Consider the following 18752-nt stretch of genomic DNA (forward strand, 5'->3'; position numbering starts at 1 on the left):
GATGTTGCAGTTGCGAGGTTCGGTGAAGCTGCGTCCGCCGACAGTGGATGAGAAGGCATCGATTCTTCCAGAGGGTTTTGCTGCCGTGCACGAGGCGATATTCCGCCAAGGAGTGACACTCCCGCTGGTGCCAAATCTTCAAATCTTGGTGTGCGAGTTTGGGCTTGCTTTTGGGCAAATTTGTCCCAATATGTGGCGGTTAATGTTGGCGCTGAACTCACTATGGCGGTTGTCCGGTTGTGAGGGACCAACTGTGGCGGAAGTGCTGCACTTCTACGAGCTGGTGTATGTGAAGCACCAAGGTTGCAGAGGGCAGGTGAATTTGAGCCGCCGCCAGGGAGCGCCCAAGCTGATCGAGAACCTAAGGGATTCTATGTCCTACTGGCGGGGGACCTTCTGTGTTGCCACGGCGGGGTGGGAATATCAAGCTGGGTCCAACTAGGGGGAGCCGACGTTTAGGATTAAGTCGGAGTTTCAACATATCCGAGGTTGTTTACCGGTCTCCGCTGAACATAGCTGGCGGTTTCTCTTATGCGTAGCCTTGTATTTCTACTAACGATTACTGTTTGTTTATGCATCGGGCTTGCACTATAACCTGACTCGTGAAGAGAAGTGTCGCGTGGCACGCATCAGAGGCTGTTGGCGGAATCGTAACTTGCTGGATTTTTGCCTTCTTACCGGTTGGGAGTTGTTGGTCGATCAAGGACTGACTAGTGCCGTTGGTAAGAAATCTCCGCCACATTGTACTTTCGATTAGAGTGCCTCAGGCTGACTGGTTTGTTGTTTTTTTTTTAGAAACTCCGCCAGGTAACAAAGCGAGCCGCGACGCTTTTGATAAGGCTATGGACCGTGCAGAGATCGACAACTTCCTGGAGACCATGTATGCCTCCGGGCTGGCGGCCCAGCAGACGGTCGTGAACCCGGAAACGCTGGCACTGAGCCCGTCCGAGGTTCCAATGGTGCTACCTATGCCGCACCACTCCCACCTTGGTGGTGACAGCCTGCTAGTCGTTCAGGCGGGGGCCAATGTGGATGGCGAGAGAAAGGGATCTGCTACCGCCGCGCCGCAGAAAGAGAGGGTGCCTGCCAACAGGCGCGGCCCACATAAGGAGAAAACGGTGCCACCGGCGGAGACCGTCACCGTTACAAGGGAGGAGCCGCCGGCGAGGGGATCGAGGCCTGCTGCTGGGAACACAAGGGTGCTCCAGCGAAGGCGCTAGCAGAATGACTCCCCTGATGAGGAAGAAGGGGACGACGTGGAGACCATTGGGGCCCGCCAGCAGAAGAAGGCTCGACAAGCTCCGCCCAAGGCTCCCGTGGTCGAGGGGAGAGAGGCGCCCGCGAGTGACCTGGACTCGTTCGCCGCGTACGCAGAGTTCATGACCGATGTTGAGCTGGAATTTCTTTATCACCTCTGCGAGCGGCTGGGGTTTGGAGGCCTAGCGGGGATTTCGCGGCCAACGACCATTGACCAGTAGCCCTTTAGCTCGGCCTTCGGTCACTTGTCGGTTGGGCTGCATGAAATGTTCCTGCTGCAGGTGGCCATCAAGCGGGACTTGGAGCGGAATGAGCATGTCTCCAAGCTGGAGCAAGACATGTCCCTGCTGCAAGAGTGGGTGGCCGCCAAGGACAAGAAGATTGACATCCTGCAGTGGGAGTCCGCCGACAGACTAGCCGAGGTGAAGAAGCTAGAGGGTGAGGTCGCCCGTCTGAGAGCTGAAGGGAACCGCGCAGCGGCGGCCGCTGTTGAGGCATTCAAACAGTCGGCGGATTACAAAAAGGCAATGACTGAGGCGGCAAAGGCTGAGGCCCTAGCCAATGTGGAGATGCTGAAACAGAAGGGTGCCATCGACTGGGTGAAGGCGTCCGAGCCCAATGCTCCGCCGGCCGAGAATGCCCCGCCGGCGAAGGGTGTTGTCCCCGCCCAAGCTGAAGGTGCTCGCTCGGGAAGCGGGGAGAGTGGCGCATGCCCGGCGGATGGCTCCCAGCGGACTCCTCCTCCTACCTAGTCGGAGGTGTCCTGTGCTGGTTTCCTGGCGGCTCATACTCGGGCGGATGGTACCATAGACTCCAAGTCCTACCGCCCGAGGGTCAGACCAAACAAGCCGCGCACACCCGCCGCCGCATGCTGAAGGTGAAGATGCCGAGGCCAACCCCTGAGAGATGTTGGAACTCCTTTTTTGTAGCCGCTGAGGCGTAAACTTTTTTTTTTTTTTTTGTAATGAACATTTTTGGGTGGGGAGTCCCAGCCCTTTATATGGAATGAAGTTTTGAATTTTGGTGTTTGTTATGATATGCTTGTACCGCTAGGGTTTTGACTTAGAGTTTTCTTTTGCCAATCAATGAAACATTAAAGGAATTAAGATTGGTCCAAGTGCACTATGTAGCAGACGTGGTCCGCTGACAATTGTTGGCGTTGCCAGTTGCCCTAAGTGCTAGACTTGGTAACAATGGTTTGAATAATTCCTCGTTTCATTGATAGCTGATTGATCAGCGTGTACAAAAGTGGGGTAGTACCTGTTGGGTAGCTTCCCTTAGCTAAATATTGAACAAAAATTTAGCTAAGTCAAGATGCTCCTGGGTAGCGGCATGACTATTTGTAGTAATACCGAAGGTGTTCGGTATTCCAAGGGTGGGTCGTTGTGACGCCATCCTTGCCCATTAAGTAGAAAGTGCCTGGGCTAACGACTTCCACAATTTTGTATGGCCCTTCCCAAGTTGGGTGGAGTTTTGTTGGCGGTGGAATGACTTCCTTCATTACCCAGTACCCCAATTGGAGGTTCCGGGCTTTGACTCTGGCGTTGTAGAAACGCGATACCCGCTGCTTGTTTTGCAAGTTGTGCAAATGGGCCTTGTGTCGTTTTTCCTCTAGGAGGTCCTTGTCCAGGTTGACGTCGTCGCTGTTGGTCTCTGGGCAGTAGCCTTCGACCCTAGCGGTAGGTTGAGTGACCTCAATAGGTAGGACAGCCTCTGTTCCGAACATCATACAAAAAGGGGTTTCGCCGGTGGCGGAAGTTGGAGTTGTCCTGATGGCCCATAGAACTTCTGGAAGTTTCTCCGCCCACAAACCCTTGGCGGTGTCGAGTTTCTTTTTCAGCAGCTTCTTGATTATCTTGTTTGCTGCTTCGACCTGGCCGTTGGTTTAGGGGTGAGCGACAGACGCAAAACTCATTTTGGTGCCAAGGTTGGCGGTGAAAGATATGAGTTCTTTGTTGTTGAACTGTGTGCCGTTGTCTGTAATGATTGTATGTGGGACACCATAGCGGCAGTAGATGTTCTTCCAGAGGAAGTGAATTACCTTGGCGGTAGTTATTGCCGTCAGTGGCTCTGCCTCTATCCACTTGCTGTTGTAGTCGATAGCAACAATGATGTACTTGAACTGGCCTTTGGCGGTTTGGAATTTTCCCATCAGGTCGAGTCCCCACGTTGAGTGAATCCATGGGCCGATGATGACTGACAGTGGTTCTGCCGGTGCATGTGGGAGGTCAGCATACTGTTGGCACTTGTGGCAAGATCTTGATATCCGCCGAGCGTCATCACCGAGTGTGGGCCAAAAGTAGCCTTGTCGCATTGTGCGATTGGCCAAGGATCTGGCGCCTGAGTGGTTTCCACATTCTCCGCCGTGTATTGCTGTTAGAACAACCTTTCCCTCCTCTGGGGTTAGACAGCGGAGGTTGGGATGGGTGAATCCCTGGCGGTAAAGCTTGCCATTCTGGATGTTGTATCGGGTTGCTCTCCGCTTGAGCTGTCGTGCCTTGACTTTGTCCTCTGGCAATGTCCCGTTGCGCTTGTATTCGATAATCTCGTCCATCCAGCTGGGATTGACTTCAATGTTGAAGATCTCCGCCAGGGTTTTTGTGATACTAGGCTTGTCAAGACATTCCACTCTTGTGTCCGCTAGACTCTGATGTGGCTGGGCGGTTGCCAGTCTCGCCAGTGAATCAGCCTTGGCGTTCTTTTCCCTGGGGATTTGTGTTATGGTGTGAAATTTGAATTTTTTTTAGCAGTGTCTTGACGTACCCCAAATATGCCGCTAACTGCTGGTCCTTGGCTTGGAAGCTGTCGTTGACCTGGTTAACGACTAATTGAGAGTCGCTGAAAATGTTGACGCTGTCAACACCTGAGTTGATGGCGAGGAGTAGGCCGGCGATGAGTGCTTCGTACTCCGCCATATTGTTTGAAGCTTTGAAGTTGAATTTCAACGCGTACTCCGCGTTCAGTCCCCCGGGTCCTGTTAAGATGACTCCGGCGCCGCTGGCCTTGGCGCTAGCGGAGCCGTCCACATGCAGGTTCCAGTCTGAATGTAGGGGAGCTGATTCTTCAGCGGTTACCATTTTCGTTCCGGGCTTTGTCCCCGCGCCGGGTTCTGGCTGACGCTCGGTGAGTTCAGCAATGAAGTTTGCCACCGCCTGGCCCTTCATGGCGGTTCTTGGTTTGTAATCAATGTCGAACTCACTGAGCTCAATGGCCCACTTGCTGAGGCGCCCCGAATGTTCAGGGTTCTGCATTACCTGCCTCAGCGGTTGATTGGTTAACACATGGATTGTGTGGGCCTAAAAGTATTGGCGGAGGCGTCTGGCGGCAACGATGAGTGCGAGAGCGAGTTGCTCTAAGGGAGGGTATCTTGTTTCTGCTCCGTTCATCCCCTGCCAGCGTAGAATACTGGGAGTTCCTCCTGGCCCTCACGCCGGACAATGGCGCAACTTACCGCTGATATTGATACCGCTAGGTATATGTACAGTGTTTCTCCCTGCACAGGAACGGAAAGGAGTGGGACTGCCGCCAGGTATTCTTTCAAGCCCTAGAACGCCGCCTGACACTCTGGGTTCCAGTCGATGACCTTCTTGTGAGTCGTTTTGAGGACTTTGAAGAATGGGCCGGGGCACACCTATCAGTGAGTCTGGAGATGAATCAAGAAAGGGCGGTTAACTTGCCCTGTAGGCACTGGACGTGTACCTTATACTCAGGGTCCTCCAGGTTGAGGATGGCTTGTACCTTGTTCGGGTTAGCTTCGATGCCTCGTTCGCTGACGATATAACCCAGAAACTTGCTGGCGGTGACGCCAAAGAAACACTTTTCTGGGTTGAGGCGCATACCATAGGCCAGGAGAATGGTTACTATGATCTTGAGGTTTGCCACATGTCCCTGGCCTTTATGCTCTTGACTAGCATGTCGTCCACGTAGACCTCGATTATTTTTCCGAGATGTTTCGCGAACATGGTGTTCATCAGTCATTGATAAGTTGCACCGGCATTGTTTAGACCGAAAGGCATAACATTGTAGCAGTAGAGGCCCTTGTCGGTGGTGAAGGTGGTGCACTCCTGGACGCCGGGATGCATCTTGATCTGATTATAGCCGGAGAAAGCGTCCATCATGCTAAGGAGCTCATGCCCGGCGGTTGCATCAACCAGTTGATCAATGCGGGGTACCGGAAACTATCCTTTGGGCATGCCTTGTTGAGATTTTTGAAGTCGACACACATCCGCCACTTTTCGCTGGGCTTTTTTACCATAACCAAGTTGGAAATCCACTGGGGATAGATGACTTGGCGGATGAATCCAATGCCCTAGAGCTTGGCAACCTCCTCTCCTATTGCCCGGTACTTTTCCTCATCAAAGGCCCTCCGCTTCTGTTTGATGGGATAAAAGGATGGTTTGATGGTCAACTTGTGTGTGATGATTTCAGGAGAGATACCTGGCATGTCTGCGTATGACCATGCAAAGACGGCAGCATTGTCACGTAGGAATTGAGTGAGTTCCGCCGCCACCTCTAGGTCTAGTTGGGCGCCTATGCGGACTGTCCGCTCAGGGTGCTCGTCCGAGATGCAGACAACCTTCAACGACGTTTCAGGGTTGACCGGCTCCTTCTTTACATACTTCTTCTCCTCATCCCTAGGGTCCTCGAAGATATTTGGTGGCGGTGCCTGGTTACCCACCTTCAGGATTTCATGACGGCGCGTTGACCGCGCTATAGTCGTTGAATAGCATTCTCGTGCCAACTGCTGACTTCCCCTCACACAGCCCGTGCCGTTGGGAGTGAGGAACTTCATGAGAAGCATGTATCCGGCGATGATGCATTTGAGCTTGTTGATTGCCGGCCGTCCGATGATGGCGTTATACGAGCTTAAACAATCGACGACTATGAACTCTGTATGTACCTCTGCCATGCATGGACTAGTGCCGATAGTCAACCGCATGTAGTCGGAACCCAGCGGTTGCGTGACGTCACCATAGAAGCTGAGCAGTGGCTCTTGATCCTGGAGTAGTTTCCTGTTCCGCTTGAGGTGGTTGTAGCAACCGCTGAAGATGACGTTGACAGCGGACCCGCTATCCACCAGGATTCTCCCCACTGAAAATCTGCCAAGAATGGCGTCGACCAAGAATGGGTCGTCATGGGGTAAATGCACTCCGCGCTCCTCCTCCTCTGAGAAGGTAATAGGTTCCCAACCTGACTTTGGGAGTTTGGCGGATCTCTCGTAGCGGATGTTGCAGACTTCTTTTGGGTGATTAGCACGTGCATAGCGCTTCCTTGTCCTGTGAGACATGCTAGTGATTGGAGCACCGCCGTCGATGGTGTTGATACGGCCCAAGGTCTCAATGTTGGCGATCACAGGTGGCGGTTGGCGCACCTTGAACTGCTCCATCTTGCCATCACGGTACAAGGTCTCAATGGCCGTTTTGAGAGCATTGCAGCTGTTGGTATTGTGACCGCTGTCCTCGTGGTATTTACACCACTTGCCGGTGTTTCTTGGTTTTCCCGTTTTTGGGTATCTTGGTGGGGGTGGCGGTGGGATCTGATCCTTGCACTGATTGTATATTTCCTCATACGAGGCTGTGAGGACTGTAAACACTGCATACCGCTGAGAGGACTCCGTTTATTTGTTGCGGTTATCCCCATGGGTTGGGTGGTTGCCCTTGTTGTAGTGTTGGTCCCTCTGCCGCTTGTTCTAGTGGTGGCCCTGCTGCCACTCCCTCTTCTTGTCAGCTGGCGGCGCTGAAGGGGTCTTGTTAGCGGTTTCCTGATGATTGGAGGATGGTTGTGTTGACTTTGTTGGTGTTGCTGGTGGTGGTGGGGTTTCTCCATATGTGATGAATTCCGCCTGGGCGTGAATGACCGCCTCACTCATGACGTGGTCATATGCCACATTTGGATGATTGTAGTTGAGGTGATAGAGGAATGGCCCCTTGAGGAGTCCCTGCTTGAAGGCCTCCGATGCCATTGTTTTGTCTAGATCGCGGCACTGAGATGCTGCCGCCCGCCATCTTGTGACGAATGCCTTCAGTGATTCGTCTGCCCCTTGCTTAACGCTGAACAGCTGACTTGTGTTGTGATGTCCGGCGGACAATAAGATGAACCGAGAGAGGAAGGCGTGTGATAGCGCATGGAATGAGTCAATGGATCCCGGCGGACACTCGAAGAACCAGTTCATTGCTTCACCATCCAATGTTTCGCTGAACAAGTGGCACAGGGTGGCGTCTTCGAATCCCTTGTTGTTGGTGACCTTCTTCAAGGTGTCCATATGGACGGAGGGGTCAGACATGCCGCTGTAATGTGACATCTTTGGGGTTTTTTCTTACGCTGGTCTGATAGCCTGCAGAATCGCAGCGGTGAAGGGCCCAGGTCTGGAAGCGAAAAGCGGATTTTGAGTTGGCGCTGGGGCGCCTGACTCCGCCCGGATTAATCTCTGCTCCAATTGTTGTATCCTTTCCAATATCTGGGCGGTTGCATTACCGGCGGAACCAGCTTGGATATTCCGCTAGACCAGTCTGCGCCTTGGCGCAGGCGGATTGCCTTCAGTCCTCGCCCTAGCCTCCGAGCGGTTGGTGTGCGGCAGTGATTCCGCCTCCTGCTCCAACATTAGTTGGGGTATGGGCGGTGGTCCCATCCCAAATAGTTCAGGTGGGTCCAGCGGTACCTGCATCTGTATGACTTGTGAGCCCCCGAAAATTTTGTTTAATTTTTAGAATGTAATTTTTCAACAATAAGATTTTCGCAAGGTGATTTAAGTGAAGAAATCGATTTTGGAAATTTTTTGGTGACGAGATTCTTTAATTTGGGCCTTATAATTTAAGTTTGGGCCCAAGTCCTTCGTTTTGGGCCCAGAAGGTTACAAAAGTTTAGTGAGGCGACAATTTGTTGAATTTTCGAAGACGGTAAATTGAGTTGTAACAAAGTTTTGGATTTTGGATTTTTACGAGATCGAGTTTTGGACCTTGGACAAAGTGAAGAATTAACTTAGGAAGTTTTCGACGAAAAACGAATAAAAGAAAAGTTACGAGCCCAAAACCCGAAAGGAACCAGCAAGGGGATTTCCGTAATTCGTCGCAAGGGCAAAATTGGTATTTCACGCACACAACTATAAATAGAAAAATTGGAAGCCCTAGTCCCATTTCTCCCTTGCAGCCGCGTCCTTCTCCTTCCCTCTCCCCCGACCTCTCGCTCTCTCTCTCTCGTTCTCCCTCTGCCATCACCGGAGACTCCATCTCCGGCCACCATCTCACCACATCACTTCCACCAGTCGACGCAACACCTGAACCCGACCAAAACCCACCCGGAATCACCGACATGCATCGCCGGTAGCCTCCACACGCGACCACCAAAAGCTGCGACACCACTGCCCTTTCTCCTTCGTCGATTTCCGACCATCACCATGCCACACCGACGCCACCGCCTGACTCAACAAGCAACGAGGAGCAAAAACACGGAAGTTCTGCCAACCACCGAGGATGGACGACGCCGCACGCACATCGCCGGAGTCATGGCTCTGCTTGACTCTGTTCTTCGACTTCCGGCGAGTTCAGGCCACACCACCCCTATGAATGAGTTCAGGGTATCACGATTTGCCATAGCCCTCTAACTCCGACTCCCCAATCCCGGCCAGAACCGCCGCTGGCGTATGAGCCACCGCAGCTCCACCACTCATGGATGCCGGATTTCCAGATAGTTTCGATTAGGTAATTATCTTACCCTCTCTTGGTTAAAACCCTGATTTTCGATGTGGATTGAGAAGCCCTAATCAACTGCTGTTTGATTTGAGAATTGAGGTTGGAGGAGTTCTGCATTTTTGGAGGACTTCGGGTATGTGGAGTTCGGGAATTTGGAGTTTTGGAGGAGGAGGGGCTGCTGGGTTAATTTCAGTTGAAACTGGAGAAGGTAAGAACCATGTACAGGTTCTGTTTGCAATACGAAAGTGATTAAGGGTTGGTTACTAATGATCTGATATTTGTTAGGTGTTTACGTGACTGTTGATGGTGAATTGCAGTGATTGGAATTAACTTCCAAATCTAGTAAAGAAGAATGGTAAGGTTTGGATGCTTGGATTTGTTACTTGGTGAAGTTGTTAAAAATCAGCAGAATGTTGTTTGTAGTCTCGTGAATGGAAAAGTGTTAAAATTGGGATATTGATATGTTGTTGAATTTATGATGATTAAGAGTAGTTTGTTAACTATCATTCCGGATACCACGGTTGTAAGAAAAGAAGTGAGTTGGTTATTGTTAAGGAAAATGTAAATTGCTCAAGTTCATAAGAAATTGGTATCCGAAATGAAGTTATATTGGCTAATGATCATTGGGCCGAACTTAATAAGAAATTCGTTTAGTAAAGAGTTTGACGATAAAAAGGGAAATTAAGGAAGCTAAGGTATACCAAGAAAATAGAAAGGTCTAAAGAGTTTACCAAAATTTAATTTCGATCATAGCTTTGTCAATTTCTCCATGTCCCGAAAGTTTAGAGAAATTTATTTAGTAGAATGTTCGGGAATGGAAATTGTCATTTGTTTTTCTAAAATAAAAAGCTAAAAGAAATAAAGGTCAAAGTGCTAAGCATAATCACCATATCTCAAATGGTTCAAATGCCATGTCATTTGGATCATTCGGGAATGGTGAGTGTATTTGTTACTTAAGAAAGGAATGCTAGTGAATGGCATCAAATATTTAACTAGAACTTTATTATCGAAAGAAGCATGATCACCAATCACCATATCCCGAATGAGCTTACTATTCTAAGTGAATTATTCGGGAATGGTTTCTACTAATTATTGATCATGGGTTGTTTGGTGAATTTTAAAGTGAGTTATGAATTAATTACTTATCGGATATAATTTTATTATAAAGGACCCGAGCGTGTGCACTTGGATTTGGATAAAGGATCGAAAGTCGGGAACGAACCCGAATGTGGGCAAGCACTCCAATTCCAGGTAGGGTGAGCTGTCCCTTCCTTGTTAGAGGCTTTTCAGTATATGTGGAATGCTATACTATGATAGTATGTTGCCTGCAAGAACGTTTTTGGTTGTTCATCAGTCGATGCCTCGTGATACATGTGTTTTCAGAGCTGATAATTGTTGATTGCGAAAACCGAGGCTAGACTTGCATGTTGAGATACTGTACCCTTTGTATGTTTGTGACCTGAAAGTGAATGGGACCTAGACGCGTTGATTCCTAGGGATCCCACGGTGTCGATAACCGTGAACCTCCGGAGGGGGCTGTGCTCCTATGTTTGTCGGGGAAAGGTAAGTACAGACAGTGAACCAGTCATAGGAGACTCAGAGCCAGGAAATGGACACTTTCGCTACTTGTAGTCACAAGGACAACAAAGTAGTTGGCTGGTTCTCTTACTCAGGACGAACCAGATCGGTCACTGATTTATTTTACTTTAGCCGGCAGGTAAGTATCTCGGAGCTCCAAGTGTGTGAAGCATACTGCACATGTTTTATGAAAGAAAACAAATGTTTGTGGTTGCCACTTTTCTTAAAGTATTTTTCGATAAACGTGCACAATATTATGTAGTAATATTTTCAAGTATATTATTTTTCAAACCTAGCATGGTTGGGTCGGCCCCTACTGGGCATGCGAGGACGAAAGCTCACCCCTACTATAGTGTGCAGGTTTCGAGCATGTGGTCGGGAAGCGTACAGGGGAGGCACATGACCCGGCTTGGCGCATTTCTCTTTAGCTTTATCAAGAGATGGTTTTGGTCCCTTATCGGATTTTGAAGTAACTTACCTATTTACTTCTTATTTAATTGTTTGTTTTCTACTCCCTTATTTACAAAACTTTGGGAGACCCGTAACCCTGGGGCGCGTCTCTCATACTTGTTTTTACTTCGTGATTTATTATTTTCCAAATTGGGCTCCTATCGTAAGCCCAAATCTTTTAGCTCACTTTAAATTCCGCTTGCGAAAATATGTTGTTCGGTTGCGAGAATGTTTTGTGACTTTTGTCCAAGAAAGTGTTTTGTAAACCAACAACCTAAACTCAAAAGGCCTTGCGGTTTCGGGTTGATGAGCTATCGAGATGCCATTCGTGACATGTCGATTCCTCATTGGCTCGGAGTCGCGGCGCTGTGGGACCCCCCTCTCGGGTCACCACAGTAAAGTGGTATCAGAGCTCTAGGTTCCGAAATACTTTCGAAATCGTTTTTGCAAAACTAGCAACCCTTCTCATATTTTTCAAGTGTCGAATTTGGTTGGGCAAAACGCTCGAATTTCTTGGACATTTTAAAGTATGTTGGTAAAAATATGTTTTGACGTCTGTCCTTTATTTTGTTCTTCCCGGAGGATACCCTATTGCCTTATTTCACTTGCAAATTGTTTTCATTGAGGCTACTTCCAAGTCGTTAAAAGAATTTCCAACGGATTTAAAAAGTCTCTACATTTGAGGTTCCTTGAAAAAGTGTTTTGTTTGTTTCCTTGTGGTGCTTTAAAGTTTGGTTTAACTTTTAAATTGCCAATGCCGTCATGATGCCACTCGACCACAAACGCTCCAAAGGTAGTAAGTATGAAAATTGGATAAAGTGTTGGGTAAATTATTAGGGGATTGAGCATTAAGGAGTTAACGAGGTTATATTGGGTGAGTTGATACTCGGAGAAGTAGGTTCGAGATGAAGTTGAAAGGAATATTTGTGTACCCCCATGCTAGTGTTATAGAGTAAATTTTATTGATGGATTAAAGTTGTTGTACTACATATATTGTTGCACGTATTGAAAAATATAGTGTTGTGTGGAGCAAAGTGAAAAAAAAAAAAAAAAAAAAAAAAAAATTGAGTAAAAAGTGAGATAATGACCCCTATATAGTCATTTGGATCAGTGGTGTTCGTATTTTCGCTCAATTTCCTCTTCTTTCTTCCGAGTGATGGCCCGACTGCAGCGGTTCCCCATCGATGCTCTACGAAAGAAGGTGTGATTTTCGAGTAAAGTAGACACCACTCAAGTGTTTCCCAAGTAGTGGACTAATGGGGAAACTTGTAATGGCAACACAACCATGAAATTGATTATTGCTTGAGCTTGGCATCTCCCCAACCTTGTTGTTAATTGGTGGAACGATATGAAGCTTTGTTGCTTTGGAAACTCTAATGTTGTATTGTTGTGCTGACAAGATTACTTTGTGGGGAAGCACAAGAAATTGAGGAAAGACCAGTGGAGTCACATAAACTATTCTTGAGTTGTCATTGGTCTGCATAGAGTTGAGAAATTATGTTCCCTATAATCAGGGAAATTGTTGGGAAAATAAATGATTGCGGAACCAGCAACGTACTTGGAAGTGTTAGTATGCTTTGAGTTCACAAGGTCACGACCTTGTACTGGTATTTAGTAGGATCACTAGCAACGTTTCTAAGAGTGGTCAAGAAAAGATCCTTAAAGTATTATAACTTTAGCAGCCAGTTTTCTTTACTTCAAGGAGTCTTTGATTGCTTTGAAGTCAATAACGCCACGAATTTCAGAAAGTAGAAAAGTTGGTGGCACACTCTTGAAAGGCAACTTTGGTTACGTGGTTAGAATGACACTGAAATGGTGACGTCAAGGAGTATTTGAAAATTCGAAAGTTGAATTAATCCCTCCTATAGGGATGTGGAGAAAGGCGATCCATGTGCCATGTAGAATTATATGTTGTGGCACTACACCGGGGTTCGAGGCATGACAAGGTGAAAGACGAGTACGAGTAAAAGTTCAAAAATCTAGGTGACAAATTGCACATTTACCTCACGTGTTTGCTTTTGAGACAAGGAATTCGTAACATTTCTTCCACACCAGGAGTTTACATTAACTATTTTACATTCTTGCATCTTACTACAAAAGTTGATTTTCGTCTCTGGCATTACTCAAAATGTTTTCCTCATAAGTCCAGAGACTACACCTTAAACAATCGAGTTTTCCTTACTGAAGTGTTTTGTTTTACGAAGCTCGAACAATTTTAGGTTCTTTAGAAGTTTTACAACCTAGACTTTGAAAACAAACTCAAAACTATCTTCAAGGCTGTTTCAGCAAAATGCATTTGAAATTATTCCCTTACCTACCAAAAAGTTCGTGCCAACAAATCTTGTTCGAAAAGTAGGAGAGTTTAAAATTTCCTCAAATCTGTTTTCAAGCAAAATTGAAATTCCGAGAATTTTACTATTTTGTCTCCGCAACTACTTCAAATTTAGTTTTATCCGACCTCTACTACTTTTAAATTTCTGAAATTTTGACGACTGTCTCAGTCAGCATTTCTAGATTTGAACCTAGGGATTTGGTTGAAATTGCATATCCCAAAATTTTAGTCGTCAACTCATTCGAAATTATTTTCCAACTTCTTGGAAACTTGAAATGATAATCTTGTTGTGGTTTTCTTTTATCCTTGGTTATCCTTTCTATGTAAAACTGGTGGTTGGAAGAATGTTAGTTCACCTTCGGATTTACTCAAGGCACCCATTTCGAAAGTAAAGGATTACTTTAAAGGAGAATATTTAGAAATTACTTTTTCTTGTTGTCGGACGAGGACACAAGAAAATAAAGTGCTTGTAACTGATTCAACTATTTTGGCTTGACCAAAAATTGAAGGAGCGCTTATGATTTGATTTTCGAGTTTTGACATCAAACGAGTTCGTAGGGTGAAAATGATAGTTCAAGGTCGAGACCGTTAATGGAAATGCTACGAACTTTACAAATCTCGAGGAGTCGACTTCAATTGCTGATCCTCGAATTTCGTTGAAACTTAGCGAAAGGTATTATTGTAACTTGACGCCTTGAGCATTGGACGGTTTGTTCGGTCAATGTCAAGCGACCTATTGATTGATGTCTCATGACGTGTAGTAGACACCTAGCTCTTGCGATTTTACAATGTGACATCAAGTCTACTTAATCATGTGCTTGGTTTCGACGTCATATGGGCCAGCTGTCACAATTGTTTGTTCATCGAGTAAACAGTATCCGCTAAGCTACGAATTAGGATGTATGAGGTTTGACAACCAATAACGTTGATGACTACGAGGCTAACGTCAGTGATGACATCGTTGGTGTGTCATTCATGGTGACGTTCTACGAAAGTTGTTTATGTTAGACATATAGAGAAAGCTTGGTTTCCTTTCTTTGTTGCAACTCATGTTTAAGACTCAAATTCCCGAGTAATTTTTTTTTTTTTTTTTTACTCTCGTGGAATGGAGATTTGGTGTAGAAGTCAATCTGTTTTCGGTGATTCTGAAAAGTAAGCTATTATTGCATGGTTGCAACGAAGTTGCTATTCAGTGAGTTACTTATCGAAAAGAATCCTGATTCATGGAGAGAAGTGTATCCTATGGAAAGTATAATAGGAACACTTAGTAAAGTGATAAAAATAGCCCCGAAATTGGGATATGTAACTAACGGAAGCACAAAATGTGAAAGTTTTATGAATGTCATTATGTTGCGTAACTTGATGTGTGATGGGGTATTCCACGTTAATTGTTTACAAGTAACGCTTCAGGAATTCTTACACCAATGTCTTGGTCATCTACTGGTGGAAACGAGGTTGATAAGTGGATTTACCACTGCTTTGTAGTATGTTGTCATTGAGATTAGTGGGTGACTAAGTGTTAGTCCCCGATTTGTTTTAAGGCTCATTGAATTTTTCAAAATGCTGAAGCGATAATGTCTTTATCTATGGCATTGAGCTCAGAGGAGTTGGGTGTTGATGTATGCGTACACACACACAATGTGATTGAGGAAAATTGCAATTTGTGAAAAATAAATGGTTAGAGAGTTTGACAAGGTCGTCCCCATAAGTGAAGTAAGATGAACCATGTGAATGGTAATGGTTCAAAAAGTATCAGAGGAAGGTAAAACCATGTCTTGTGTATACTCGAGTCTGAGGTGAAAAGAAGTAACCTCTCTTATTCATGCGTTGGGCAAATTTCGAGGACGAAATTTATTTTAAGGGGGGTAGAGTGTGAGCCCCCGAAAATTTTGTTTAATTTTTAGAATGTAATTTTTCGCCAATAAGATTTTCGCAAGGTGATTTAAGTGAAGAAATCGATTTTGGAAATTTTTTGGTGACGAGATTCTTTAATTTGGGCCTTATAATTTAAGTTTGGGCCCAAGTCCTTCGTTTTGGGCCCAGAAGGTTACAAAAGTTTAGTGAGGCGACAATTTGTTGAATTTTCGAAGACGGTAAATTGAGTTGTAACAAAGTTTTGGATTTTGGATTTTTACGAGATCGAGTTTTGGACCTTGGACAAAGTGAAGAATTAACTTAGGAAGTTTTCGACGAAAAACGAATAAAAGAAAAGTTACGAGCCCAAAACCCGAAAGGAACCAGCAAGGGGATTTCCGTAATTCGTCGCAAGGGCAAAATTGGTATTTCACGCACACAACTATAAATAGAAAAATTGGAAGCCCTAGTCCCATTTCTCCCTTGCAGCCGCGTCCTTCTCCTTCCCTCTCCCCCGACCTCTCGCTCTCTCTCTCTCGTTCTCCCTCTGCCATCACCGGAGACTCCATCTCCGGCCACCATCTCACCACATCACTTCCACCAGTCGACGCAACACCTGAACCCGACCAAAACCCACCCGGAATCACCGACATGCATCGCCGGTAGCCTCCACACGCGACCACCAAAAGCTGCGACACCACTGCCCTTTCTCCTTCGTCGATTTCCGACCATCACCATGCCACACCGACGCCACCGCCTGACTCAACAAGCAACGAGGAGCAAAAACACGGAAGTTCTGCCAACCACCGAGGATGGACGACGCCGCACGCACATCGCCGGAGTCATGGCTCTGCTTGACTCTGTTCTTCGACTTCCGGCGAGTTCAGGCCACACCACCCCTATGAATGAGTTCAGGGTATCACGATTTGCCATAGCCCTCTAACTCCGACTCCCCAATCCCGGCCAGAACCGCCGCTGGCGTATGAGCCACCGCAGCTCCACCACTCATGGATGCCGGATTTCCAGATAGTTTCGATTAGGTAATTATCTTACCCTCTCTTGGTTAAAACCCTGATTTTCGATGTGGATTGAGAAGCCCTAATCAACTGCTGTTTGATTTGAGAATTGAGGTTGGAGGAGTTCTGCATTTTTGGAGGACTTCGGGTATGTGGAGTTCGGGAATTTGGAGTTTTGGAGGAGGAGGGGCTGCTGGGTTAATTTCAGTTGAAACTGGAGAAGGTAAGAACCATGTACAGGTTCTGTTTGCAATACGAAAGTGATTAAGGGTTGGTTACTAATGATCTGATATTTGTTAGGTGTTTACGTGACTGTTGATGGTGAATTGCAGTGATTGGAATTAACTTCCAAATCTAGTAAAGAAGAATGGTAAGGTTTGGATGCTTGGATTTGTTACTTGGTGAAGTTGTTAAAAATCAGCAGAATGTTGTTTGTAGTCTCGTGAATGGAAAAGTGTTAAAATTGGGATATTGATATGTTGTTGAATTTATGATGATTAAGAGTAGTTTGTTAACTATCATTCCGGATACCACGGTTGTAAGAAAAGAAGTGAGTTGGTTATTGTTAAGGAAAATGTAAATTGCTCAAGTTCATAAGAAATTGGTATCCGAAATGAAGTTATATTGGCTAATGATCATTGGGCCGAACTTAATAAGAAATTCGTTTAGTAAAGAGTTTGACGATAAAAAGGGAAATTAAGGAAGCTAAGGTATACCAAGAAAATAGAAAGGTCTAAAGAGTTTACCAAAATTTAATTTCGATCATAGCTTTGTCAATTTCTCCATGTCCCGAAAGTTTAGAGAAATTTATTTAGTAGAATGTTCGGGAATGGAAATTGTCATTTGTTTTTCTAAAATAAAAAGCTAAAAGAAATAAAGGTCAAAGTGCTAAGCATAATCACCATATCTCAAATGGTTCAAATGCCATGTCATTTGGATCATTCGGGAATGGTGAGTGTATTTGTTACTTAAGAAAGGAATGCTAGTGAATGGCATCAAATATTTAACTAGAACTTTATTATCGAAAGAAGCATGATCACCAATCACCATATCCCGAATGAGCTTACTATTCTAAGTGAATTATTCGGGAATGGTTTCTACTAATTATTGATCATGGGTTGTTTGGTGAATTTTAAAGTGAGTTATGAATTAATTACTTATCGGATATAATTTTATTATAAAGGACCCGAGCGTGTGCACTTGGATTTGGATAAAGGATCGAAAGTCGGGAACGAACCCGAATGTGGGCAAGCACTCCAATTCCAGGTAGGGTGAGCTGTCCCTTCCTTGTTAGAGGCTTTTCAGTATATGTGGAATGCTATACTATGATAGTATGTTGCCTGCAAGAACGTTTTTGGTTGTTCATCAGTCGATGCCTCGTGATACATGTGTTTTCAGAGCTGATAATTGTTGATTGCGAAAACCGAGGCTAGACTTGCATGTTGAGATACTGTACCCTTTGTATGTTTGTGACCTGAAAGTGAATGGGACCTAGACGCGTTGATTCCTAGGGATCCCACGGTGTCGATAACCGTGAACCTCCGGAGGGGGCTGTGCTCCTATGTTTGTCGGGGAAAGGTAAGTACAGACAGTGAACCAGTCATAGGAGACTCAGAGCCAGGAAATGGACACTTTCGCTACTTGTAGTCACAAGGACAACAAAGTAGTTGGCTGGTTCTCTTACTCAGGACGAACCAGATCGGTCACTGATTTATTTTACTTTAGCCGGCAGGTAAGTATCTCGGAGCTCCAAGTGTGTGAAGCATACTGCACATGTTTTATGAAAGAAAACAAATGTTTGTGGTTGCCACTTTTCTTAAAGTATTTTTCGATAAACGTGCACAATATTATGTAGTAATATTTTCAAGTATATTATTTTTCAAACCTAGCATGGTTGGGTCGGCCCCTACTGGGCATGCGAGGACGAAAGCTCACCCCTACTATAGTGTGCAGGTTTCGAGCATGTGGTCGGGAAGCGTACAGGGGAGGCACATGACCCGGCTTGGCGCATTTCTCTTTAGCTTTATCAAGAGATGGTTTTGGTCCCTTATCGGATTTTGAAGTAACTTACCTATTTACTTCTTATTTAATTGTTTGTTTTCTACTCCCTTATTTACAAAACTTTGGGAGACCCGTAACCCTGGGGCGCGTCTCTCATACTTGTTTTTACTTCGTGATTTATTATTTTCCAAATTGGGCTCCTATCGTAAGCCCAAATCTTTTAGCTCACTTTAAATTCCGCTTGCGAAAATATGTTGTTCGGTTGCGAGAATGTTTTGTGACTTTTGTCCAAGAAAGTGTTTTGTAAACCAACAACCTAAACTCAAAAGGCCTTGCGGTTTCGGGTTGATGAGCTATCGAGATGCCATTCGTGACATGTCGATTCCTCATTGGCTCGGAGTCGCGGCGCTGTGGGACCCCCCTCTCGGGTCACCACAGTAAAGTGGTATCAGAGCTCTAGGTTCCGAAATACTTTCGAAATCGTTTTTGCAAAACTAGCAACCCTTCTCATATTTTTCAAGTGTCGAATTTGGTTGGGCAAAACGCTCGAATTTCTTGGACATTTTAAAGTATGTT

General features: G+C 45.8%; 2 long non-coding RNA genes across 4 annotated transcripts; both read left to right on the plus strand.

The window, feature by feature from the left end:
- The first annotated feature begins 8389 nt into the window (after nt 1-8389).
- On the plus strand, nt 8390-10948 carry LOC133739835 (uncharacterized). 2 transcript variants are annotated; one of them, XR_009860843.1, is made up of 4 exons: nt 8390-9153; nt 9231-9300; nt 10114-10196; nt 10329-10948. It is a non-coding gene; the product is annotated as an uncharacterized LOC133739835 (long non-coding RNA). The 2 variants fall into 2 exon arrangements; XR_009860844.1 differs by having other exon boundaries at nt 10877-10948.
- Nucleotides 10949-15621: 4673 nt separating this feature from the next.
- LOC133739838 (uncharacterized) lies at nt 15622-18193 on the plus strand. 2 transcript variants are annotated; one of them, XR_009860845.1, is made up of 4 exons: nt 15622-16398; nt 16476-16545; nt 17359-17441; nt 17574-18193. It is a non-coding gene; the product is annotated as an uncharacterized LOC133739838 (long non-coding RNA). The 2 variants fall into 2 exon arrangements; XR_009860846.1 differs by having other exon boundaries at nt 15623-16398; nt 18122-18193.
- The last annotated feature ends 559 nt before the right edge of the window (nt 18194-18752 follow it).

Source organism: Rosa rugosa, chromosome 3 (genome assembly GCF_958449725.1).
Source record: "Rosa rugosa chromosome 3, drRosRugo1.1, whole genome shotgun sequence".
In the NCBI taxonomy this organism is placed as follows: domain Eukaryota; kingdom Viridiplantae; phylum Streptophyta; class Magnoliopsida; order Rosales; family Rosaceae; genus Rosa; species Rosa rugosa.